The sequence below is a fragment of the Oncorhynchus mykiss genome, chromosome 10 (genome assembly GCF_057628025.1).
Source record: "Oncorhynchus mykiss isolate SJ-2025 chromosome 10, ASM5762802v1, whole genome shotgun sequence".
NCBI classification, from domain to species: domain Eukaryota; kingdom Metazoa; phylum Chordata; class Actinopteri; order Salmoniformes; family Salmonidae; genus Oncorhynchus; species Oncorhynchus mykiss.
The window spans coordinates 51,581,331-51,607,781 of record NC_143031.1 but is presented as its reverse complement, the minus strand read 5'-3'; the positions used below and the strand labels follow the sequence as shown (position 1 = coordinate 51,607,781).

General features: G+C 42.3%; 1 protein-coding gene across 1 annotated transcript in view; it reads right to left on the bottom strand.

Moving 5' to 3' along the window:
- Positions 1-344: 344 nt before the first annotated feature.
- The window catches only part of LOC149980055 (uncharacterized), a 40,158-nt gene continuing 14,051 nt past the window's right edge, over positions 345-26,451 (bottom strand). The window contains exon 2 of the mRNA XM_090187055.1: positions 345-25,733. The gene's annotated coding sequence lies outside the window, so the exon portion shown is untranslated. The remainder of the gene's footprint in view (positions 25,734-26,451) is intronic.

Below are 26,451 nucleotides of genomic sequence, written 5' to 3'. Positions count from 1 at the left end.
GCAGGGATTTGCAGTGAAATTAAACTGACTAATGCCATTAATCTACCCAATTGAGCAGCTCCACTGGGAGAGGGGGAGAGGAAAGGGAGAGGAAAGGGAGAGGGAAAGGGGGAAGGGAGAGGGAGAGAGAAGAGAGAGGAGAGGGGGAGGATGATTGTAAGGAACAGAAAAGGGATGGAGGAGGTGGGGTCCCTGGGACTTGCAGAGAATTGCATTTCTCTTTCAGGGGATGCCAGTTTGTAATATGACAGTGTTCTGTAGGCAAGATGGAGGGAGAATGGCGATTAGTACCTGGAGACTAATAGTAAACATTAAACACACAGACAATGTCAAGAGAATAACAACGTTTGAAATAGTATATTATTAGCAGTTAAAAAAAATGTAGCATAACATTTCAAAGGTTACATAAAGCTACGTATTTACAGTGTTTTGACAATGTACAAATATTAGAGTGTATGTATGAATGACGGGGTGGAAATAAATAGGCATATAAACACTGGTTATATTTACATTGGTGTTTCTGACCCAATGGTTGACCTTTTCTTTTGGCAGCAGGTCAGAAATGTTGCTGCACACTGCGGTATTTTGCCTAACAGATACGGAAGTTTGTCAAAGTTTGATTTGCATTCAAATTCATTGTGGGTTTGTGTAATTTGAGGGAAATATGTGTCGCTTACAGTATATGGTCATACATTTGGCAGGAGGTTTGAATGTGCATGTGTAACAGGGTTGGTTATGTTTCCACTTGCCTCTAAAGAAATGTGCATTTAATGTTCAAGCATTCTTATTGGTTAGTTCAACTCTGATGACAATAAGGTGTGTTGTGATTGGCCCCGCTTGCAGATAGGGGGAGATCGCAAACGTCAGGTCTCCCCAGTATGAAAATGTGATGCAAGGGGTAGGTCACGTTCTGAATACTGTTTTCTATTTTCTATTTTACAATGTGTACAAGTTTGCTGTACGTTACTGATTTATACATGTGTACATATGGTACCTGTTAGGGATTGAGGGGCTTTCTGGGATGTGCTTTGGCATATGATTGCTGTAAATACGTGTGTTAGCTAGCATACACCGATGTAATGGTCACATAAGCCACTGCTAACACAGTTGTCTTCATGCTACAGATTTTGCCATCGACAGCCATCAATACCGTTAAGCCCTGCACAACTAACGTGCTGTTTCCCATTTAACAACAGGTATTTACACACGTTATATTTTGTATTGTATTTTTGTATTTTGTTCGCCCAGTATGAAAATGTGATGCAAGGGATTTTGCCATCGACAGCCATCAATACCGTTAAGCCCTGCACAACTAACGTGCTGTTTCTCATTTAACAACAGAAATAAATGCTCAACTGGGACCACTGACCGAAGTGATTTATTTTGAGAAAACACAACGCATGGAGAGTACATGTACATCTGTTACACATGTCGGTTTCCATTTAATTTTGTGGGCAGTGGACACATATCTTGTCTTCTCTTGAGAGCCAGGTATGCCTATGGCGACCTCTCTAAATATCAAGGCTATGCTCACTGAGTTTGTACATAGTCAAGGCTTTTCTTAGTTTTGGGTCAAAACAAGGGCCTTCTTTTGTAGGCCCTAGTTGGTTGGGAACAGAAGCAGCAGATCATCTGCAAACAGTAGACATTTAATGTCAGTCTGGTAGGGTGAGGCCGGTTTCTGCACTGTTCTGTTCGTTGATATAAATGTTTTAAGAGGGTGGGGCTCAAGCTGAATCCATGTCTCAACCCCCGGTCCGAGGAAAGTCATCTCTGTGTTTATTGCCAATTTTGACGACACACTTATTGTTTGTGTACATTGATTTTATAATATCATAGGTTTCCCCCCCACCCCCAACACCGCTTTCCATCAGTTTATACAGCAGGCCATCATGCCAAATTGATTCAACAGCTTTTTTTTTTTTAAATCAACAAAGCATGAGAAGCCCATTTGACATTTGCTCAGGACATTGTTTTCATTGTGGAAATGTTGGAGTCTGCTGTTGATGGTACTGCAGAGTTACTGTGCACAGATTGATTGGTAATTATTGGGGTGAAATTTGTGTCCACTTTTGTGGATTGAGGGGATCAGAACTTGGTTCCAAATATTGGGGAAGATACCAGCACTGAGGATAATATAGAAGTTTGTGGTCTGTATATTTTAACATTTCATTTGGGGTACCATCAACACCACAGGCCTTTTGTGTTTGAAGGGTTTATATTTTGTCCTGGTTTCCTTCTATTTGTTTTTGAATGTTAAGACCCATTTATGAATTTAAAAAAAATATTATTATTTACATAGCAATTCAGACTCGAAATTTAGCTCAGGTGCATTCTGTTTCCATTGTACATCCTTGATATATGCAATTGACTGGACATGATTTGGAAAGGCACACACCTGTCTATTTAAGGTCCCACAGTTGACAGTGGATGTCAGAGCAAAAACCAGGCTATGAGGTTGAAGGAATTGTCCGTAGAGCTCCAAGACAGGATTGTGTCGAGGCACAGATCTGGGGAAGGGTACCAGAAATTTCTGCAGTAATAAAGGCCCCCAAGAACACAGTGGCCGCCATCATTCTTAAATGGAAGAAGTTTGGAACCATCTAGACTCTTCCCCTTCCCCGGCTAAACTGAGCAATCGGGGGATAAGGGCCTTGGTCAGGGAGGTGACCAAGAACCGGATGGTCACTTTGACAGAGCTCCTCTGTGGAGATGGGAGAAACTTCCAGAAGGACAAACATCTCTACAGCACTCCACCAATCAGGCCTTTATTTCAGATTGGCCAGACGGAAGTCACTCCTCAGTAAAAGGCACATGACAGCCCACTTGGAGTTTGCCAAAAAGGCACCTTAAGACTGAGAAAGAAGATTCTCTGGTCTGATGAAACCAAGATTAAACTCTTTGGCCTGAATGCCAAGCTTCACGTCTGGAGGAAACCTGGCACAATCCCTATGCTGAAGCATGGTGGTGGCAGCATCATGATGTGGGGATATTTTTCAGCGGCAAGGACTGGGAAACAGGTCAGGATCGAGGCAAAGATAAACGGAGCGAAGTACAGAGAGATCCTTGATGAAAACCTGCTCCAGAGCGCTCAGGACCTCAGACTGGGGCGAAGGTTCAACTTCCAACAGGACAATGACCCTAAGCACACAGCCAAGAGAAAGCAGGAGTGGCTTCTGGACAAGTCTCTGAATATCCTTGAGTGGCCCAGCAACAGCCCAGACTTGAACCCGATCAAGCATCTCTGGAGAGACCTGAAAATCGATGTGCAGCAACACTCCCCATCCAACCTGCAAAGAAGAATGGGAGAAACTCCCCAAATACAGGTGTGTCAAGCTTGTAGCATCATTCCGAAGAAGACTCCATGCTGTAATCGCTGCCAATGGTGCTTCAACAAAGTTCTGAATAAAGGGTCTGAATACTTATGTAAATGTTACATTTCAGTTTTAGTTTTATTGATTTGCAAAAATATATTACAAACTGTTTTTGCTTCGTCATTATGGGGTATTGTGTGTAGACTGATGATAATTGTTTTTTGTAATAAAATTTAGAATAAGACAAACGTAAAAAATGTGGAAAAAGTCTAGTGGTCTAAATAAGATATGGTACCAGTTAAAAGTTTAAACACACCTACTCATTCAATGATTTTTCTTTATTTCTAGTATTTTCTACATTGTAGAATAATAGTGAAGACATCAAAATGATCAAATAACATATATGGAATCATGTAGTAACCAAAAAAGTGAAAAACAAATCAAAATATGTTTTATATTATAGATTCTTCAAAGTACCCACCCTTTACCTTGCACACTCTTGCCATTATCTCAACCAGCTTCACCTGAAATGCTTTTCCAACAGTCTTGAAGGAGTTCCCATATATGCTGAGCACTTGTTGGCTGCTTTTCCTTCACTCTCCGGTCCAACTCTTCCCAAACCATCTCAATTGGGTTGAGATCGGGTGATTGTGGAGGCCAGGTCATTAATGCAGTCCTCCATCACCCTCCTTATTGGTCAAATAGCCCTTACACAGCCTGGAAGTGCGTTGGGTAATTGTCCTGTTGAAAAACAGATGATAGTCCCACTAAAAGCGCAAACCAGATGGGATGGCGTATTGCTGCAGAATGGCTTATAAAGAATGGCTTATAAAGCCACTGTGCTTCTACACCTGCATTGCTTGCTGTTTGGGATTTTAGGCTGAGTTTCTGTACAGCACTTTGACATCAGCTGATGTAAGAAGGGCTTCATAAATACATTTGACTGCTTGATTGATTGATTGATTGATTGATACCTTGTCTCAACACAACTGATTGGCTCAAACGCATTAAGAAGGAAAGAATGTCAAGAAATGTACTTTTTTCAAGGCAGACCTGTTAATTGAAATGCATTCCAGGTGACTACATCATGAAGCCGTTTGAGATAATTGCCAAGCATGTGCAAAGCTGTCATCAAGGCAAAGGGCGGATCCTCTGAAGAATCTCAAATATAAAATATGTTTTGATTCGTTTAACACTTTTTTGGTTAATACATGATTCCATATGTGCTATTTCATAGTTTTGATGTCTTCACTATTATACAATGTAAAACATTTTACAAATATAGAAAAACCCTGGAATGAGTAGGTGTCCAAACTTGGTACTATATATAAAAATATAAAAACACTGTCATTGGAAGCACAAATAAAACATCCCAAATCACCTAGAGAATATAGGTGTTCGTGAGTGTCTCACCTTTCCATAGACCGGTCATTTTAGCGTGTATTCAAAACTGTTCGGACGCTAAAGACATACATTGGCAGATTGGAGGTACCAACTTCACACAAGTCCCGTGACACCGTTCAGATGCAATAGACGTTCTTGTGAGAAGATCGATTTTTGCAAAGTCTCATAGTATGACAAACACGCTGTAGCGGTGATCTGCTCCACCGCAGATTCGGAAGGCCGCAATTGAGACGCAGCCCATGCCTAAATACTAAACTCAGCAAAAAAAGAAACGTCCATTTTTCAGGACCCTGTCTTTCAAAGATAATTAGTAAAAATCTGAATATCTTCACAGATCTTCATTGTAAAGGGATTAAACATTGTTTCCCATGCTTGTTCGATAAACCATAAACAATTAATGAACATACACCTGTCGAACGGTCGTCAAGACACTAACAGCTTACAGACGGTAGGCAATTAAGGTCAGTTATGAACATTTAGGACACTAAAGAGGCCTTTCTACTGACTCTGAAAAACACTAAAAGAGTGTTCACGCAGATGAGCAGGGTCCCTGCTCATCTGCGTGAATGTGCCTTAGGCATGCTGCAAGAAGGCATGAGGACTGCAGATGTGGCCAGGGCAATAAATTGCAATGTCCGTACTGTGAGATGCCTAAGACAGCCCTACTGTAATGGCTGTTGGTGGAAGGTGAGGACCAAGGTGCAGCGTGGTACGTGTTCATCCTTTTATTAATGGAACTAAACACTGATTAACAAAACAACAACGACGAGAACAACCGAAACAGTTCTGTCTGGTGCAGACACAAAAACAGAAATCAACTACCCATCCCACACAGGTGGTAAAAGGCTACCTAAGTATGGTTCTCAAGACAACGATAGAGAGCTGCCTCTGATTGAGAACCACACCCAGCCAAACAACACAGAGATCCAAAACATAGAAAATTAACATAGAATGCCCACCCTAGTCAAATAACATATTTAAATAACATACCATGGCCTAACCAAAATAGAGAATAAAAACCTCTCTATGGCCAGGGTGTGACAGCTACAAGGAGACAGGACGGACAGCTGATCGCCCTCGCAGTGGCAGACCACGTGTAACAACACCTGCACAGGATCGGTACATTCGAAAATCACACCTGTGGGACAGGTGCAGGATGGCAGCATCAAATGTCCGAGTTACACCAGGAACGCACAATCCCTCCTTCAGTGCGCAGACTGTCTGCGTTTTGCTGAGAGAGGCTGGAGTGAGGGCCTGTAGGCCTGTTGTATAAGGCAGGTCCTCACCAGACATCACCGGCAAACAATGTCACCTATGGGCACAAATCCACCGTCACTGGACCAGACAGGCCTGCTCTTCATTGAGTCGCGGTTTTGTCTCACCGGGGGTGATGGTCGGATTCGCGTTTATCGTTGAAGGAATTAGCGTTACACCGAAGCCTGTACTCTGGAGCAGGATCGAATTGGAGGTGGAGGGTCCGTCATGGTCTGGGGCGGTGTGTCACAGCATCATCGGACTGAGCTTGTTGTCATTGCAATCTCAACGGTGTGCGTTACAGGGAAGACAACCTCCTCCCTCATGTGGTACCCTTCCTGCAGGCTCATCCTGACATGACCCTCCAGCATGACAATGCCATGAGCCGTACCGCTCGTTCTATGCGTGATTTCCTGTAAAACAGGAATGTCAGTGTTCTGCCATGTCCTCCGGACATGCCCGGATCTCAATCCCATTGAGCACGTCTGGGACATGTTAGTTTGGAGGGTGAGGGTTAGGGCCATTCCCCCCAGAAATGTCCGGGAACTTGCAGGTGCCTTGGTGGAAGAGTGGGGTAACATCTCACAGCAAGAACTGTCAAATCTGGTGCAGTCCATGAGGAGGAGATGCAGCTGGTGGCCACACCAGATACTGACTGTTACTTTTAATTTTGACCCCCTCTTTGTTCAGGGACACATTATTCCATTTCTGTTAGTCACATGTCTGTAGAACTTGTTCAGCTTATGTCTCAGTTGCTGAATCTTGTTATGTTCATACAAATATTTACACATGTTAAGTTTGCTGAAAATAAATGCAGTTGACAGTGAGGACGTTTCTTTTTTTGCTGAGTTAAGGTAGTATCTCTAGATTAAACATACAGATATATATGGGACATTTTTTATTATGCTAATTCGATTTCTACAGGGTCACGGACCTCGACTCTAGGGGGGTTTAATTAGTTGATTCTAAGTTTAGTAAACTGAAATGTATGTGTTTTTGCTCTTGGTTCTTTGTTATATGGCCAAAAAGGTTGGAGAAGTGGTTTATCCATACATCTCTATTTTGGACAGCTAGCTCTTCGTGTTGTTGTTCGTTCAGTATTTTCCCAGAAGTGACATTATTCTATGAATTTTTCGATTACATCAAGCTTTTTTCTGACATGGTGTTCCTTCTTTTTTCTTAGTTTATTTCTGAAGTGTTTTAGTGTTACCCCATATTAAAGGTGTATATTTAGGTTTTCTGGGTCACTGTGGTGTTGGTTGGATAGGTTTCGAAATGTTTTTAATTGCTGTCAAAATGCTTAGGTTTTCAGCTTGATATGTTAGCTGCTATGTCAAATATACTGTTCAGGCTTTCTTCTGCTAAGTTTACACCTTTTTGAAAAATGTTGTCTAGGAGGGATTGGATTTGTTTTTGGACAATTGTTCTATGGTAAATTTCAACACTATCTTCCTTCCATCTATAGCATTTCTTAATAGCATGCAGTTTGTTGGACTTAGATGCCTCATGGTAGAGTATTGCTCTTTTCAAGTAGGCTGTGATTTCACTGTGTTATGAAAGGGCTGACTGTGAATTGAAGTTGTATTAAAGTAGTTTATAGTTCTGCTGCCAAGAGATGAGCTGTACAGTCGGTGTACCTAACGTAGGATTCTCCTCGAAGCCTACCAATGACTATCTACAGACCAAGTGTGTGAAAGAGGTGCAGGACTTGCGACCCATTTTTGTTGGTTATGTTGTTGTAGGTGTGTCTAGGGGAGCATATGGGGGAGGGAATGCTGGCCCCTCCAGGTAGGTGTTGGTCCTCCTGTGTGCTGAGGCTGTCCGGTTCTTGTCCAGTTCTGGTGTTTAGGTCACCACAGACTAGTATATGTCCCCGGGCCTGGAAATGGTTGAAAACCCCCTCTATGTTGGAGAAACTGTCTTCGTTAAAGTATGGGATTCTATATTGGGTACGTAGCACACAGGAGAACATTTTTCTCTGTAATTTCCTTATTTATTTCTAACCAGATGTAAAATGCTCCTGATTTAATGAATTAGTAGAGTGGGTTAGGTCTGATCTATACCAAATTAGCATACCCCCTGAGTTTCACTCCTGGTAGTTTGGTGGATGGGACTACCAGCTCTCCATAACCTAGAGGGCAACCAGTGGGGCCATCTCCTCTATAGAATAACAATGTCTGTATTTCAGAAAAGGATTGGAATCAAAGTTATTTTTAATTCAAAACCATTTATTTTTTTGTTCCGTTCCACTGAACCCGACCAGCAAAATAAAGTTCTGAACCGGTTCGGACCCAGAAAAGTACATTATTTTCTGTTCCTTATTAAACCTCTGAAATCATGTATTTTTTAAAAACATTTAGCTCGACATGAAATTACTTCACCAATCAGTGTGGATAGGGCAGCTTGCTAAGGAGCGGGTACGTGATTTAATCTGTATACGGAAGTTGTTAAGAGCAAATTGTATCTTGCCATAACAGTATGACTTAACTATAATGAAAGACAAACACACAAACTGTTCTGCCAGTCACAGTGTTTGGTGCAACAAGTTATCTAGCTAGCTAACAAGCTTGTGTGTGCCGAACAGCACAAGAATTAAAAACACATCTTACCTCTTTGTAGTTAATAATGCAATGTGAAATGTTGTAACTATAGTATCTGTAACTAACATTAAAAAAAGTTTATGCATTCTTCTCCAAATTTAATGTTGTCAGTAGGATACAGTAAACTATGCTTCAGAGGGGAGGGGCAGGTAGTCTACACACACACACACACACACACACTGGCAAAGATTTCCAGCTGCCAGGCAAAAACTGGAAGAAGTTTCTGAGTGACAGAGTTGGAGACAGAGTTAGGAGCTTCGTTGCGATTTTTGTGGGACTGGATACAATTGCCTGGAACATAAAATAATGTTATTAACCGGTTCCAATACTTTTAAAATAGCAGTTCTCTTCTGGAACAGCATAGATCACTTTTGTTTCCGGTTTGGGTTCCGTTCCTCAAAAAAAGAAAAATCTCTCTCCCTCTCTCTCTCTCCCCCCCCCTCTCTCTCTCTCTCTCTCCCTCTCTCTCTCCCCCTCTCTCTCTCTCTCTCTCTCTCCCTCTCTCTCTCTCCCTCTCTCTCCCTCTCTCTCTCTCTCTCTCTCTCTCTCTCTCTCTCGCTCTCTCTCTCTCTCCCCCTCTCTCACTCCTCCCTCTCTCCCCCTCTCTCCCTCCCTCTCTCTCTCGTTCTCTCTCAAGGATACTGCTATGAACAGCACCTTGATCCATCAGTGGGGAGGGGGTGTCTGTTATGTGGGAAGGAGGAGAATGTGGGAAGGAGTTTTTTTTTATTGTTCCAGGCTGACTATGGACCTATACGTTGGAGGGTCAACTACCTAGTAAACTACCTTTTGGGGCATGCAAAAATGGCAGTGTGGAAGACCAGGAAACGTGAGATGATGCTGGGGCTGGTGCAGGCTCAACACTGGAGCATGAATATGGGGGGCTGATTATTAATTGTTTGGGGGACTGTGTGGGGCATCAGGGGGAGGAGGGGGGCTTAGTTCTAACTTTTTAGGTCTGTTATAATGAAGTAAAGTTTAGTGGTTTTTATTAAAGTTATTTTTTGTAATAAAATAAAAATTATCTCTCGTCTGTCTGTCTATCTGTCTGTCTGTTTGTCCCTACCATCGTCTCACCCCCCCCCCCCCCCTTTCGCTTCTCCCCCTCGTCTCTCTGCTCCGCCCCTCGTCTCTCTCTCTCTGTTTCATTTTGAACCCTGCTCTGGTAGACAGGGATGGAGAGAGTAGGGAGAGAAAGCAGAAAGAGAGGGGTGGCTCCATGGTTACCTGGCATTGGGCCATCTCATTACACCGCCAATTGATTCTGGCCTGCCGCCACATCCGTTCACCCTACCTCCCCCCTCCCCCTGAACCCCCAAATCCCCACCTGCCAGCCAGCCAGCCACCTTCCCATCATGCACCTTGCTCAGACTGTCTGCAGTGCGGGAGGAATTCAGAGCACACACAAACATACCAAACACAGCTTTACTTTACAGAGACACTAACCTGCCTCAATCACAGTCCCAAAAAGCTCAGAATCCAAAGAACAGGCAAACAAACACAAATATACGGAGAGCAACTTTTTGCCAAACGAGTGATAAAACCAATTGCACCCCCCAAAATGTCATACATCACCACATTGTTTACAGAGGTGTCAGAGGCAACTGGTAACATCTCCCTTTGATCTGAGAAGGAGCTAAACAGATGTGATACAGAATGCCATGAAGATCCTAAAATTTCAAGCAGATAAGCCTCTTACAGAATGAACCAAACCAACGCTTTAGCAGCCAATGGATCACTGTGTACACACCTACAACATGCAGGTACTACTACTACTACTATTGATAATAAATAATATTAATAATATATGTCATTTAGCAGACATTTTTGTCCAAAGAGACTCAGATGTGGTATCTTAATTTGATCACTCTGTTGTTGCATAGAATGGTCCAGCGCCGCAGGAAATTCGAATGATCCTCGTGATTTACATAAACTCACTGAAAACCTGCAGTTCTCTCTCTCACTATAACCCACACCTAAACCTTACGCCTCTATAGCATATCAAAATGAATTTCCATTCTAAATTGTCACTTTGAAGGACCCATTTTGTAGAACCCTCTGTGGAAATGGTCCTACATGGAACCCAAAAGGGTTCTATATGGAACCAAAAAGGGTTCTCCCTGGAACCAAAAAGGATTATCCTATGGGACAGTCAAAGAACCCTTTGGGGGGGGAATTCTAAGAGGGGACGCAACCAAGACGCTTGGGAGTGAAAGGATTCTCTGCTTTAACTTACACAAAAACCTTGTGACAAAAATCCAGTTCCATAAACTGTACAACACACTGCATGTACTGTTAGACACTGCATTATCTCTCGTGGACAGACATGTAACATAACTGGTATTGTAGCATCTGTCAACAGACAGTGGGATGCGATGGCAAAACAACGACCCGGTACGCAGGATCATCTGGACAGATCACGATTTCACAGGTGTTCGCATATTTCGAATTTCGTAAGGGGGAAGAGACATTTGGCCCTTAGAACTGCGCAACTTGTAAAGAGAGGTGGGTGGAGTTACCGCCCTGCTCCTCGTTCTAGTATCTTTTCTATCACGTCTGCCCCCCAGAACTTAACCGAGTATCTGATGGAATTACGCAATAGTTCAGTTCTGATTTTGGGAGAATGGACACTGCATGGACTGAATGGATTGTTAGTAGACAGAGAGAGCTCAAACAAGAACCAGGCCATTCTTCAAACACAGCTTTTTTTTTTTGCAAGCCAACAGAACCAATCACAGGCCAGCCAATGTATCATGTGACACATATCTTGCCTTGTCACAGACTTCCAGTAGTGACTGAGTTAGTTCGTGGAAGTCTGTGTTCTGTTTCATGCTCTGTTCTGTTTCGCCCCACCAATCAGTGCCACATGTGACACGTGTGCTTTGCCTTGTCACAGACACTGACTTTCAGTAGCTGTGACTGGGTTCACGGAGGTCTGCTGTGCTCTTTCCTGGCCCACCCGGCCCTGGAATAGACAAACACGTACTCTCTTGATGGCTGACGATAATCAACAAGCTCTCACAGTCTCGCTGCACAATTAGACATTTCTTGAAACGTCAAATTTCAAAGTTGCTCCAAATGTCAAATTTAGAAGGTTAACCAAAAAGGGTTCTTTTTTATAAAGGGATGAGGTTAAAACATTAGATTTAGGCACTCATTCCAAATGGCTAAAGTAAGGAATAAGGTTTGGGATAGGGTTAAAATAAACGTATAAAAAAGGAATGTTCACCACTGGGATCAAACGCGTAACCTTTTGATCCATAATCAAGAGATTACCCAAGCGTACTTGATGGTAATAGCACTCACTGTCGCCCCTTGTGACTGTTTTTGAAGGCATTTCCCGACATCCCGAAGAAATGGATAGACTTCCGATTTCAAAGTCACTCTTTAGAGATCTGCCTGCTATAATACCACATCAGTAATGCGAGTGCATATTACATGTAGGCCTGTGTGCATGTTTGTTTGTATGAACCCGTTGACAATACTTAACCCATACTGTTACCAGTAAGCCCAACTATAATATACGTTATAAAACTGGTTTGGATTCTGGATGTTGATGGACACACCTATGCCTGCTAACAATTCCATCTGAAAATTATCACTGCACGTCAATAAGAATATCATGGTCATGTTGCTGTCTGAATAATCTCCTGTATTTATCTCGCACATTATTTCCCCTTGCGTCCAGCCTAGCATTTAGTTTGGAACGTTCGGTCTGCCTGTCCGACCTTAAAAACATTGTCTCACTTGTCAGTAACAACAGAAGCAAATCGAACAACTAGATTTTTTTCTCTCCAGAATACATCGTCTGATGGAATAATGAAATTGTATGAATGACATATCAAAATAACGTTTTAATGAAAATATGTAATTCATTGTTATTTCAATATGTTGTCAAACAGTTTTATAAAAGCAATAAGGTGGTGCTGTATCGTGTCGGGCCAAACAACACCATTTACCTGTGACTGTCTTCATGATACAGCACTGCCTCTTGTGCCTTATTCATTCTAGAGTACCTGTTTAGTTCATTTCATAGCACTCCTACAATACCGCACAGCAAGGCCCGTATCCACGAAGCATCTAAGAGAATAAGTGCTGATTTAGGATCAGTTTTGCCTTTTTAGATAATAATGACCGATATGGACAGATCCTACATCAGCACTCCTACTCTGAAATGCTTTGTGGATATGGGCCCAGATCCCCTCCTAAGAGACCGATCTGGGCCTGCTGTATGTGATTTATTACTCTCTACACGAAGCCCTGAGTCTGTAGTAGGTACTGTATGTACTGTAAGCTCCGTTACATTTGCATCAGACTCATATTCCCCTGCCCAGCTGAGAGACAGCTTATGGATGGAGAGAGCAGTGCTGTCTAGCATCCACGCACATGCGTACGAACGAACACACACACACACACACACGCACACGCACACGCACTCACACTCACACTCACACACACACACACACACACACACACACACACACACACACATACACAATACCTGGAACACCTGTGTCATTACTTACACTCAGGAAATGGGCCTATAAAGGGAATAGAGTCAAAACATACTCTGTCCCTCTCCATTCAGTGTGTGTGTGTGTGTGTGTGTGTGTGTGTGTGTGTGTGTGTGTGTGTGTGTGTGTGTTAAGGTGAAGCATGTGTATGCGTTTGCTTGCTTGCGTGTGTGTTTTATGTTGAATCACGGATCGTACTGTGAGCTGTTTGCATAACTGAACCCTTGCAAATTCAATGATATGTCCTAAGAATCAGTGAAATCATAATCATAAGTCCTTTCCTCCCTTTCTTTCTTCCCTCTCTCTTTCCCTCGTTACACCGACACTTCCTGATCTGCTCAGCCCCCAAGGGTGAGAGTGTGGTTTAAGGAGGTGAGTATAGAATTAGCACAGTTATACCAAAGACAGACACATTATAGAATTATCTCAGCAATAGCAGTGAGGGCAGACACATTCTATTCAATATAGAATTAGCACAGTGAAGCAGTGAAGTTATCGAACTGAAGGCAGGCATCTTATAAAACTTGTGTGGTTAAAGAACTACTAAAGACAGACAGAGTTTTGATTTACAACTAATGTGAATACAATGTGAAATCACCAGAAAACGTGACCATGGTGTTGGATTTAGGTTCAAAGTTGAAATGCCTCTAAGTTGATTACTCTAATCCGTTTTTCACATGGATTCAAAAGCATCGCATAGGGTTTTTGGTTGAAATTACATGGCGGGGGGATTCAACAAGTTGTTGACCAGTGGGAATCTTCTCTTCCTTTATATGACTTTTTAAAACATTAATAGCACAGTGCCTATAGGCCTCTGCATGCAATGCCCTGATGCATTTAGTGCTAAAATCTCATATAGCTGAACTGTGAGGTGGATAATTACTGTTTTAGGAAAGTAAAGAAGCCAATAAAACAATAGGCTATGAATATTTGCATATGCTAAACATCGAAACACAAGGTACAGGGTTTCTGTAATTTGTTATAGGCTGTTTTTAAGGACATGTGCAGTGCATTCGGAAAGTATTCTGACCTCTTGACTTTTTCCACATTTTGTTTACGTTACAGCATTGTTATTATTTTACTCATCAATCTACACACAATACCCCATAATGACAAAGCAAAAACAGTTTTTTAGAAAATTTTGCAAATGTATAAAACAAAAATATTTAAAAAATACCTTATTTACATAAGTATTCAGAACCTCTGCTATGAGACTCGAAATTGAGTTCAGGTGCATCCTAAAATGTTTCTTCAACTTGAATGGAGTCCACCAGTTGTAAAATCAATTGATTGAACTCGATTTGGAAAGGCACACACCTGTCTGTCTACCTAAGGTTCCACAGTTGACAATGCATGTCAGAGCAACAACCAAGCCGTGAGGTCAAAGGAATTGTCTGTAGAGCTCCGAGACAGAAATGTGTCGATGCATAGATCAGGGAAAGGGTAAGAAAAAGTGTCTGCAGCATTGAAGGTCCCCAAGAACACAGTGGCCTCCATCATTCTTAAATGGAAGAAGTTTGGAACAACCAAGACTCTTCTTAGAGCTGACCGCCTGGCCAAACTGAGCAATCTGGGGAGAAGGGCCTTTGTCAGGGAGGTGACCAAGAACCCGATGGTCACTCTGACAGATCTCTGCAGCTGTCCACCAATTAGGCAATTATGGTTGCCAGATGGAAATCACTCCTCAGTAAAAGGCACAGCGTGCCTGGAGTTTGCCAAATGGCACCTAAAGACTCTCAGACCATGAGAAACAAGATTCTCTGGTCTGATGAAACCAAGATTTAACTCTTTGGCCTGAATGCAAAGCTTAACGTCTGGAGGAAACCTGGCGCCATCCCTACAGTGAAGCATGGTGGTGGCAGCATCATAATGTTGGGATATTTTTCAGCGGCAGGGACTGGGAGACAAGTCAGGATCGAGGGAAAGATGAACATAGCAAAGTACAGAGAGATTATTGATGAAAATAGCTGTGCGGCAACACTCCCTATCCAACCTGACAGAGTTTGAGAGGATTTGCAGAGAAGAATTGGAGGTGTACAGCTGTGACAAGCTTGTAGCAGCATAGCCAAGAAGACTCGAGGCTGTAATTGCTGCCAAAAGTGCTTCAACAAAGTACTGAGTAAAGGTGTCTATATAAACTCAGCAAAAAAAGAAACGTCCTTTCACTGTCAACAGTGTTTATTTTCATCAAACGTAACGTAAAAATATTTGTATGAACATATATAACAGATTCAACAACTGAGAAATAAACTGAACAAGTTCCACAGACATGTGACTAACAGAAATTGAATAATGTGTCCCTGAACAAAGGGGGGTCAGTATCTGGTGTGGCCACCAGCTGCATTAAGTATTGCAGTGCATCTCCTCCTCATGGAGTGCACCACATTTGCCAGTTCTTCCTGTGAGATGTTACCCCACTCTTCCACCAAGGCATGTGCAAGTTCCCAGACATTTCTGGGGGGAATGGCCCAAGCCCTCACCCTCCGATCCAACAGGTCCCAGACGTGTTCAATGGGATTGAGATCCGGGCTCTTCCCTGGCCATAGCAGAACACTGACTTGCAGGAAATCTCGCACAGAACGAGTGGCTGGTGGCATTGTCATGCTGGAGGGTCATGTCAGGATGAGCCTGCAGGAAGGGTACCACATGAGGGAGGAGGATGTCTTCCTTGTAATGCACAGTGTTCAGATTGCCTGCAATGACAACAAGCTCTGTCCGATGATGCTGTGATAGACCGCCCCAGACCATGACGGACCCTCCACCTCCAAATCGATCCTGCTCCAGAGTACAGGCCTTGGTGTAACGCTCATTCCTTCGACGATAAATACGAATCCGACCATCACCCCTGGTGAGGCAAAACCACGACTCGTCAGTGAAGAGCACTTTTTGCCAGTCCTGTCTAGTCCAGCGACGGTGGGTTTGTTGCCCATAGGCGCCGTTGTTGCCGGGGATGTCTGGTGAGGACCTGCCTTTACAACATGCCTACAAGCCCTCAGTCCAGCCTCTCTCAGCCTATTGCGGACAGTCTGAGCACTGATGGAGGGATTGTGCATTCCTGGTGTAACTCGGGCAGTTGCCACTGCGAGGACGATCAGCTGTCTGTCCTGTCTCCCTGTAGCACTGTGTTAGGCATCTCACAGTGCAGACATTGCAATTTATTGCCCCGGCCACATGTCTCCTTGCAGCATACCTAAGGCACATTCACGCAGATGAGCAAGGACCCCCGGGCATCTTTCTTTTTGGTGTTTTTCAGAGTTAGTAGAAAGGCCTCTTTAGTGTCCTAGGTTTTCATAACTATGACCTTAATTACCTACCGTCTGTAAGCTGTTAGTTTCTTAACGACCGTTCCACAGGTGCATGTTTATTAATTGTTTATGGTTGATCAATGAAGATCTGTGAAGTTATTTGGATTTTTAGGAATTATCTTTGAAAGACAGGGTCAAGAAAAAGGGTTTATTTATGTAAATGTGGTATTTTAGTTTTTCATTTGAATAAATTAGAGCATTTATAAAAACCCGCTTTTGCTTTGTCATTATGGGGTATTGTGTGTAGGTTGATGAAGAAAAAAAACTATTTAATTAATTTTAGAATAAGGCTGTATCATAACAAAATGTGGAACAACTCAAGCGGTCTGAATACTTTCCAAATGCACTGTAAATGTGGCTCTTTTGGCCAATATCCCTTGTTTATTGATGGTGCGGACTACGTGGATGGGTTATGCCCTAATGGGTTACGCACTCCATGCATATGGATGACAGTTCAATGTCTCAAATGTCCGATCAATTAAAATCTTTCCGGTCACTGGTCAGGCGCCAAGTTTACCTAACAAAAACCCAAACCTGTCATCAAGGCAAAGGGTGGCTACTTTGAAGAATCTAACATCTAAAATATATTTTCATTCGTTTAATACTTTTTTGGTTACTACATGATCCCATATATGCTATTTCATAGTGTTGATGTCTTCACTACTATTCTACAATGTAGAAAGTAGTAAAAATAAATAAAAACCCTTGAAGGAGTAGGTGTGTCCAAACTTTTGACTGGTACTGCATGTGTGCACATACGCATGTGTGAATGTGTACATGATGAAATACTCTACTTCCCCAATAGTGTTTCAGGCAGCTACACAAAGGAAGGCAGTAGTTGAGGGTTACGTTTTTAGAGTTTGGCTCTCTGAGTGCTGGAGGTGGGCCTCCCCAGATTGGGGCCCCTTTCCTTTCCTTTAGATGCACAAGGGTTGTCTAAGGACACAGTGAACCGGGCTACCCGATCTGAGAGGCCGAGCAAGGGGGGCAGCGACGGGACGATGGGCCGGCTGGAAGGAACACACAGAGAATCCTTGTAGCCCAAAACCGACCGGTCGGCTGGCTCAACCATTGCTGGTGGGAGGGGGGGGGAGAGGGATGTGATTGGAGGGGAGAGAGAGAGAGGAGGATCCATGAGGAGGGGCAGTAGGAAAGAGGATAGATTCATGTAGGGAAATAACAGAAAGGAGACAGAGAGAGAGAGGGAAAGGGAAGGGAGAGAGAGAGGGAGAGAGGGCCAAATGTAAATGGAAAACTGTATATTTCCACTGTTGTTTAGAGAAAGTTGACAATCCAAAGCTACATGGAAATAGCATCATAACTTCATTCGTTTTTGCTCTGATATCTTGATTTATGGATCGTAGGAGACCTGCCTTTCAGAGCACCTCATGGCTATAGACGGTTGTCATTTAGGCAGTGTTACTTTAGTGTTCTTGGGCACAGCTACTATGGTGGTCTGCTTGAAACATGTTGGTATTACAGACTCAGACATGGAGAGGTTGAAAATGTCAGTGAAGTCCCTGGCCACTAGGAGCGCTGCCTCTGGGTGAGCGTTTTCCTATTTGCTTATGGCGGAATACAGCTCATTGAGTGCATGGGAGTGCATTTACTGGCATGGGAAACATATGTTTACATTGCCAAAGCAATTGAAATAGATAATAGACAAAAGTGAAATAAACAATAAAAATGTACCGTAAACATTAGACTTTAAAAAAAGTTCCAAAAGAATAAAGATATTTCAAATGTCATACATGTCTACATACAGTGTTGTAATGGTGTGAAAATAGTTAAAGTACAAAAGGGAAAATAAATAAACATAAATATAGGTTGTATTTACAATGTTTTTTGTTCTTCACTGGTTGCCCTTTTCTTGTGGCAACAGGTCACACATTTTGCTGCTGTGATGGCACACTGTGGTATTTCACCCAGTGGGAGTTTATCAAAATTGGATTTGTTTTCGAATTCTTTGTGGGTCTATGTAAAATGAGGGAAATATGTGTCTTTAATATGCAGGGATGCAAACTGGTGAGAGCCCACAAAGGTGACACTTTTTTTTACACTGAAACATGCAAAAAATCTGCTCTGCATGCACGTTTTACATTGTACACAGGATATTTTTGCTGAATTCTGCACACAGAGTCTCAATTTTGTGTTTGTCCCATTTTGTCAATTCTTGGTTGGTGAGCGGACCCCAGACCTCACAACCATAAAGGGCAATGGGTTCTATAACTGATTCAAGTATTTTTAGCCAGATCCTAATTGCTATGTCAAATTTTATGTTCCTTTTGATGGCATAGAAGGCCCTTCTTGCCTTGTCTCTCAGATCGTTCACAGCTTTGTGGAAGTTAACTGTGGCGCTGATGTTTAGGCCTAGGTATGCATAGTTGTTTGTGTGCTGTAGGGCAACGGTGTGTAGATGGAATTGGTATTCGTGGTCCTGGCAACTGGACCATTATTTTTGTCTTACTGAGATTTACTGTCAGGGCCCAGGTCTGACAGAATCTGTGCAGAAGATCTAGGTGCTGCTGTAGGCCCTCCTTCGTTGGGGAGAGATCATCAGCAAACAGTAGTTTGAATCTGAACCTTTCACCTATTACTACCTGTCAGGGCAAGGATATTGAGGTTGTAATCTCATAAATATCTTGGAATTTTAATTGATGACGGCCTCTATTTTAAATTGCATAATCAACAACTTACAAAAAAATTGAAGCTGAAATTGGGATTTTATTTTAGGAATAAGGCCTGTTTTTCTTTTGAAGCCAGAAGGACGCTAGTATCAGCTACATTTATGCCTTTACTAGACTATGGGGATATTTTATATATGAATGCTTCCGCTCAGTGTTTGAGATCAATTGACACTCTTTACCATGGCACTTTGAGATTTATTTTAAACTGCAAAACCCTTACGCACCACTGCACTTTGTATAGGTTGGCTGGCCTTCTCTAGTCACTCGTAGGCTCAGTCACTGGAATACTTTCATTTACAAAGCCATTTTGCGTTTACTACCTTTTTATTTGTGCATTTTTATTGTTCAGAAATGTGGTGGGTACTCTCTTCGTTCGCTGGACTTTATCCTGCTAACTGTTCCAAGTGTCCGAACTGAATTTGGTAAAAGGGCTTTTATGTACTCTGCGCCATCGTCTTGGAACACCTTACAAAATACTTTTAAACTGTAAGAACTTGTCCCGATTGGTGTTTTTAAATCACTGATGAAGGATTTTGAGGCTGATTCCCTGACCTGTCAATGTTTTTAATTTGCTCTTTTATACTCTTGTGAATTCAATGGTTTTTACTAGATTACTTGTAGTTTTTCATGTTGTCTGTCTGTATTTTTTTTGTAATGACTTGGTGCTGCCTATCTTTGCCAGGGTGCTCTTGAAAAAGAGATTTTAATCTCAATGAGCCCTTCCTGGTTAAATAAAGGTTAAATAAAAATAATAAAAGTAGACATTTGACTTCAGATTCTAGTAGGGTGAGGCCGGGTAGCTACAGACCTTTCTAGTGCCCTCACCAATCCGTTGATATATATGTTGAAGAGGGTGGGGCTTAAGCTGCTTCCCTGTCTCACCCCCAACCTTGTGGACATTTTTTTGTGTGTTTTTTGCCAATTTTAACCGCACACTTGTTGTTTGTGTACATGGATTTTATAAAGTTGTATATTTTCCCCCCAACACCACTTTCTGTCCATTTGTATAGCAGGCCCTAATGTCAAATTGAGTCGAAAGCTTTTTTTAAATCAACAAAGCATGAGAAGGGTGTATACGTGGTCTGCCGTACGGAAATTTGGTAAAAAGCCAATTTCACATTTGCTCAGTATATTGTTTTCGCTGACAAAATGTATGAGTCTGCTATTAATGATAATGCAGAGGATTTTCCCAAGGTTGCTGTTGATTTTCTTTTATTTCACCTTTATTTAACCAGGTAAGCTAGTTGAGAACAAGCTCTCATTTGTGACTTGGCCAAGATAAAGCATAGCAATTCGACACAAGGTTGCTGTTGATGCATATCCCATGGTAGTTATTGGGGTCAAATTTGTCTCCATTTTTGTGGATTGGGGTGATCAATCCTTGGTTCCAAATATTGGGGAAAATGCCAGAGCTGAAGATGATGTTAAAGAGTTTAAGTATAGCCAATTGGAATTTGTGGTCTGTATATTTTATAATTTCATTTAGGATGCCATCAACTCCACAGGCCTTTTTGGGTTGGAGGGTTGGTATTTTGTCCTATAGTTCATTCAGTGTAATTGGATAATCCAGTGGGTTCTGGTAGTCTTTAATAGTTGATTCTATGATTTGTATTTTATAATGTAAATGTTGTTGCTGTTTGTTCTTTGTTATAGAGACAAAAAGATTGGAGAAGTGGTTTATCTAACTCTTTGTGTTGTTGTTTGTTTAGAGTTTTTCAATTTTCCCAGAAGAGGTTAGATTCTATGGATTCTTCAACTACATTGAGCTGATTTCTTCCGCACTGTTCCTTCTTTTTCCGTAGTGTATTTCTGTATCGTTTTAATGATTCACCATAATGAAGGCTTAAGTTTTCTGGGTCTCTATATTTTTGGTTGGATAGGTTTCTCTATTACTTTCTTAGTTTTTCATCAAACCATTTGTCATTGTTGTTAATTTTTTGATAGGGAAGCTGAGAGGTCAAATATACTGTTTAGGTTTTCTACTGCCAAGTTTACAACTTCACTATTACAGTGAAACATTTTGTCCAGGAAATTGTCTAGAAAGGTTTAAATTTGTTGTTGCCTAATTGTTTTTTGGTTAAATTCCACACTACTTTCCTTCCATCTATACAATTTCTTAATGTTATTCAGTTCCTTTGGCTTTGATGTCTCATGATTGAGCAAAGCTCTGTTCAATTTGAGTGTGATTTTGCTGTGATCTGATAGGGGTGTCAGTGGACTGACTGTGAATGCTCTAAGAGACTCTGGGTTGAGGTCAGTGATAAAGTAGTCTACAGAACGACTGCCAAGAGATGAGCTATAGGTGTACCTACCATAGGAGTCCCCACGATGTACATACCCAGCGTACGACAAAGCTGCAGGAGTTGTAACCCGTTTTTGTTGGTTATGTTGTCGTAGTTGTGTCTAGAGGGTCTTATGAGGGAGGGAATGCTGTCACCTCCGTGTAGGTGTTTGTCACCCTGTGTGTTGAGGGTGTCAGGTTCTTGTCCACTCTGACTCTCCTGTCCCCCTCTCTCTCTCTCTGTTGCTACACACAGACCTTCTCTGAGTGCCCTCTTTGCTCCTCTCCTCTCTATCTCCCCTGGGTTGTTCCACCACAAGGAGGACAAGAGGATTGACACCCACCCTCTCAGATTTTCATGAAATCGTATAATTAGTTAGTAACAGATACGATTAGTAATCCAGAAACATTCAGACCCCCAGACCCCCACCCAGACCCCCACACCCCACACCCCACACTCCATCCAACCCAACAACAAGTATACAGTATCAGTTCTATATGGTTGACAAATAGTATGAAGCTGTGGCTTCGAGTATTGATTCTCCATTATATGTAATGTATTCCCTGTGAATCCATTGATGTTTTTTCTTTCTCTTTTTTCTTTTGATATCGCTTGCATTATTTACCATAAAGTTGTATGAAAGTACCAGGTCTGAACACTAGATGCTGCTTTTCCTGCTATACAGCTACACTCATATCCATTTTGCTGGTCTCTTGTGTTTATTCACAACATCACAACATTTACTTTGCAACTTTGGGTAGTAACCATAATATCTGGCTCGTTATTCAAATAAATGTTATGGTCCTCCTCACAATTCAAGCCAGTCCTCCGTGAAAGCAAATCAGTTTGCCCTTCTCTTAGCAACCTAATGCTTCAACCCAACTCTCCTTGACTAGTCCAACAAGTGCCAGCTCTCTAAGAGGCCTATCACTATGCAAAATTGTACAGTGGCTTCAGAAAGTATTCACACCCCTAGACTTTTTCCACATTTTGTTGTGTTACAGCCTGAATTTAAAATGGATTATATTGAGATTTTGTGTCACAATATCCCATAATGTCAAAGTGGAATTATGTTTTTAGAAACTTTTACAAATGTATTCAAAATGAAAGGCTGAAATTTCTGGACTCAATTAGTATTCAACCCCTTTTTTATGGCAAGTCTAAATAAGTTCAGGAGTAAAAATGTGCTTAACGAGTCACATAATAAGTTGCATGGAATCACAAAAGACCAGCGAAATAAACACAAAAGACCAGCGAAATGGATAAAAGCATGTGGCGGTATAGTAGGAACAGTGGCATCTAGTGGTCAAAACCTGGTATTCATACTACTTTCTGGTAAATAATGCAAGTGACTTCAAATACAAATATCTCTGAACATGGGTAAAAACTTCACCAGATTCACAGGGAATACATTGCATAGTTTGGAGAAGCAATACTACAAGCTGCAGCTTCATACTACTTGTATACTGGATACTGGATTTACCTAGGGTGTGGGTAGTCCATGGGTGACTATTGACCAAGAAAATGTGGATTCCTCATGTCTTACTCATTGGTAAAAATACGTTTGGTACAAATCGGATGTTGTGTACTATATTTACTGAATATTATCTGAATCCTATTAATTAAGAAGGCCAGATACTTTTTAATTTCAACAAGAAATTATGTTTCAGGATGCCAATCTTACTTGCTTCTAACTACAGAAGCAATTGATTTCAGAACAATCTGAGATGGTGGGTGTCATGACTTGTTGAATTTACATGGAACGCCTCTCCCTCTCCCCTTCGTCCCTCTGTCTGTTCCTACACACCTTCTCTCATCGCTCTTCTTTCTTTTTCCCCCTCTCCTATCCCCCTTCTCCCGTCCTTTACCTCCCTCTCCCTCTCTCCCCTAGTTCCTCCCTGTCTCTGTGAGTTTGTGTGAGTGTGTCTGGGCTCTGCTGGATAGGCTTTGTCCTGTGAACAGTGGAGGCCGGTCCTGCCCACAGGGGCTAGAGCCATGAATACCTGCACTGTGAGAGTAGCACTCTTTCACTTCACACCGCTTTCTCTACAGGAATGCCTAACCAGTGAGGTAAGACACACACACTCACAACACACACAGACAAACACAAAGCACCCCAGTATGCATGCCACGCACACGCAACATACACAAACGCCAGTATGCACGCAAACACAACTACACACTTTCTCACTTTCTTTGTCTTACACACACATACATGTACGTGCAAACACACTCACACACACCCCAACCATACACACAACACACACTGAATGAGTCATGATGTGATGAAAAGCCAGTGTTTTGTGCGTGAACTCTCTCACCCTGGACTCACATCCTGAGAGCCTTTCTCCTCCATCAGTCTCTGCAGAGCATTCCCTCTAATTAACAACCATCAGCTCCAATATCATTAGACCACTCTCCCCTATCTCCCACAGGCCGAATCTTCCCTTGTCTCCCCTAGTCTCAGCCCAGGCTCCCCCTCTCACCCATAACCACAGGCCAAACTCACCTCATTTCCCTAGAGCCCCTATTCTCACACCAGTCACCCTATCCCCCAGCTCCAGCCCCCATTCCCAGGCCCCAGCCTCTAGCCCCAACATATAGAGGAGCGGACCCAGGTCAGACCGGTGAGTCTGTGTATGACTGTGGTGATTAACAACTTCTCAGGGTGTCTAATCCCCCAATTAATGATGTGCTAGACTTCAAACTTCAAACTCAAAGGAATGCGTCCCAAATGGCAGCCTGTTCCCTATTCAGTGCACTATGTTTGACCAGGGCCAATAGTGAATAGGGTAGCATAAAGGACACAGACAAAGACTGGGGAGCCATACAGTAAAGATTTAGCTGGCCCGATGGAGAGCAGAGTTTTCAGTAGCCTTCAGAGGGAGAGATCTATAAAAAAATAGTAAAAATTAACTACAAGTTATTTAATGAGGTCATTGAAAAATAAAAAAAATCTCTACTTTACCTCTATTTCCTATTTCAGGTTTAATCCAAACCTCAAACCCAAAGTAGAAGCAGGAGCCTTGAGCAGCCTTGCTACAATAGGGAGGAAGCAAAGGTGTGGTGTGTGTAAACCCGGTGTTTACAGCAGTTTAACTGGAGGTTGAGTACAGTATAGGTGGCCTCTGGCAGCTGTTTACTGACTGACACACAAGGCTCTCAGTGTTGTGTATTCTGGAATGAGGTGATGCCTGAGAAACACTACAGGGTCCTGTTCAGTGGGGCCCACTGTAGCAACAAAGAGTGCAACAGAAACACCCAAATCTGTTTTCTTATTAGACAAGCTCCCGTACAGTTAGTCCCCATTTCAAAATGTTTTCCTACTCAACAGTAACCAGGTAAGAATGCTGAATGGAATAGAGTGGCAGTGATGGTGTAACACAGGGAGTGGTAATGAGGAAAACAGACAGACATGGTGCTCAGTGCAGGTCCAGAGCTAAGTCTGAAATTACACCCTATTCCATAGACGGTATAGTGCACACATTATGACCACAGCCCAATTGGAAATAGAGCGTCAAAGCAATGCACTTTACATAGAAATGGTTTTCATTTTAGGCCAGGTCAACTCCCTCACCCTCACCCTGTGCCTCTCAGAGCCTTTTGTTGTAATTTAGCAGATGTAATTATCCATAGCAACTTACATTAGTGCATTAATATTAGGATAGCTAGGTTAGACAACAACATATCATCACTATCGTAGCAAGTACATTTTCCCTAAAAAAAAAGTAGTTATCAGTAAAGACAGTGCTAGTAGGAAAAGACAATTGCGTTTTGGGGGGGGGGGGGGGATTTATTTAAGATACTCTTTAAAAAGGTAGGGTTTTAGAAGTTTTTGGCCTGAAGGTAGGGAGGGGCAGTTCCCCTTGCGGTTCCATGGGCAAGCACCAGGGTCTTGAAGATGATGCGATCTTCGACAGGAAGCCAGTGTAGTGTGCGGAGGAGCAGGGTGACATGGGAGAACTTGGGAAGGTTGAACACAAGGCCCGCTGTGGCTTTCTGAATTTGCAGGGCTTTGATGGCACAAGCGGGGAGCCCAGCCAACAGAGTGTTGCAGTAGTGTGGACGGGAGATGACAAGTGCCTGAATTAGCCCCTCGCTTCCTGTGTGAGGAAAGGTCGTAGTCTGTGGATGTTGTAGAGCATGAACCTGCAGGACCGAGTCACTGCATTGATGTTTGCAATGACTGACAGGGTGTTGTCCAAGCCCATGCCAAGGTTCTTTGCAATCTAGGAGGGGGACACCGTGGAGTTATCAAACGGGACAGAGATTTCTTGGAGCAGGTAGGCCTTCCCTGGTAGGAAGAGCCGCTCTGTCTTGTCGAGACTGAGCTTGAAGAGGTGGGCCGACATCCAAGCTGAGATGTCTGTCAACTGGGTGTCAGAAGGGGGGAATTAGAAGAGTGTAGAGAGGTCTTGAATGTGGTGTCTTTGAAATCAGTATTTACCACTATTGTTTTTTTTGTTTTTTTTATCAGTAAGAACTCAAGTTTATTACTTATTTTATTGAACCATTATGTTAGAAATACATCAAATAAACAACAAATATATTATATAGAGTGGAGAACACTGTGGTGAAGTGTGTGTACCAATTTTTTTATATATATTGTTTTATTAACCTTTATTTAACAAGGCAAGTCAGTACAAATTATTATTTACAATGACGCCTACCCAGGCCAAACCCAGACGACACTGGGCCAATTGTGCACCGCCCTATGGAACTTCCAATCACGGATGTGATGCAGACTGGATTCGAACCAGGTATTGCAGTGTGTTAGACCACTGCGCCAGTCAGGAGCCCAATGTGTATTGTCTGTTGACTTTGACACGTTGTGGCTTTCGAGTGCATTGTTTGCTGTTCATACACATATTTCATTAGGGATTTTATATATATGACCTCCATATATACACACTGCTCAAAAAAATAAAGGGAACACTAAAATAACAGATCCTAGATCTGAATGAATGAAATAGTTGAGTGTGCTGACAACAAAATCACACAAAAATGATCAATGGAAATCAAATGTATCAACCCATGGAGGTCTGGATTTGGAGTCACACTCAAAATTAAAGTGGAAAACCACACTACAGG